The sequence below is a fragment of the Felis catus genome, chromosome B2 (genome assembly GCF_018350175.1).
Source record: "Felis catus isolate Fca126 chromosome B2, F.catus_Fca126_mat1.0, whole genome shotgun sequence".
NCBI classification, from domain to species: Eukaryota; Metazoa; Chordata; class Mammalia; order Carnivora; family Felidae; genus Felis; species Felis catus.
In genome coordinates, this window is record NC_058372.1 from 99714747 (window position 1) to 99716206 (window position 1460).

General features: G+C 33.2%; 1 non-coding gene across 1 annotated transcript; it reads right to left on the bottom strand.

Moving 5' to 3' along the window:
* Window positions 1-345: 345 nt before the first annotated feature.
* On the bottom strand, window positions 346-475 carry LOC111560698. The gene has a single exon (XR_002742693.1). It is a non-coding gene; the product is annotated as a small nucleolar RNA SNORA42/SNORA80 family (small nucleolar RNA).
* Between the last annotated feature and the right edge of the window lie 985 nt (window positions 476-1460).

Consider the following 1460-nt stretch of genomic DNA (forward strand, 5'->3'; position numbering starts at 1 on the left):
TCCTTTCTCTTTTTGATATGATGTATCATGTTGATCGATTTGTGAATATTGAACCACCCTTGGGTCCCAGGAATAAATATATCTCACTTGATCATAGTGGATTATTTTTAATGTATTGTTGGATTTGGTTTGCTAATACTTCAGTGAGGATTTTTTAATTATGTTCATCAGAGATATTGGCCTGTAGTTGTCTTTTTTTGGTAGTGTCTTTATCTGGTTTCAGTATCAGGGTAATGCTTGTCTCATAGAATGAACTTGGAAGGTTTCTTTCCTCTTCTATTTTTTGGAATAGTTTAAGAAGAATACATATTAATTCTATGTTTTATTTTTGTTGTCATTTTTTCACACTGTACAGCTCCCTTCAGTGCTCACAGCCTACTGGTGAGAAGGCTGGGCAATGGTTTGCATGCATCTCTGGCACCGGCACACAATGAAAGGCCCACAGAGAAGGGCTGTCATCAGTCCATCACCGTGCACTTAATTATTCTGTAAATGTTTGATAGAGTTCACCAAATGGTGAAGCCATCTGATCCCAGACTCTTGTTTGTTGGGAGTTTTTTTGATCACTGCTTCAATTTCATTGCTTATAATTGATATGTTAAAATTTTCTATTTCTTTCTGATTCAGTTTTGGGAGCTTTCATGTTTCTAGGGATTTATCCATTTCTTCTAGGTTGTCCAATTTGTTGGCATATAATTTTTTCATATATTCTCTTTTAATCCTTTGTATTTCTGTGGTGTTGGTTGTTATTTCTCCTCTCTCATTTTTTATTTTGTTTATTTGAGTCCTCTCTCTCTCTTTTTTTATGAGTCTGGCTAAAGGTTTATCAATTTTGTAGATCTTGTCAAAGAACCAGCCCTTGTTTTCATTGATCTGTTCTATTTTTTTTTGTTGATGTTGTTTTTTGATTTCTATTTAATTTATTTCTACTCTAATCTTTATTATTTCCTTCTTTCTACTGTTCTTGGGTTTTGTTTGTTCTTCTTTTTCTAACTCCTTTAGGTGTAAGGTTAGGTTATTTATTTGAGATTTTTCTTGCTTCTTGGGGTAGGCTTGTATTGTCATAAACTTCCCTCTTAGAGCAGCTTTTGCTGCATCCTAATGATTTTGAAACATTGTGTTTTCATTTTCATTTTTCTCCATGTATTTTTTGATTTTCACTTTGATTTCTTGGCTGACCCATCTATTGTTTACTAGCATGTTATTTAACCTCCATATATTTGTGTTATTTCCAGATTTTTTCTTGTGGTTGATTTCTAGTTTCATAGTATTGTGGTTAGACATGATAGATGCTATGAATTCAATCTTTTTGAATATGTTGAAACTTTTTTTGTGGCCTAACATGTGATGTATCCTGGAGAATATTCCATGTGCACTCGAAAGAATGTGTATTCTGCTGTTTTAGGATGGAATGTTCTGAAATACATATTTATTGGATCCAATGTGTCATTATTAGATCC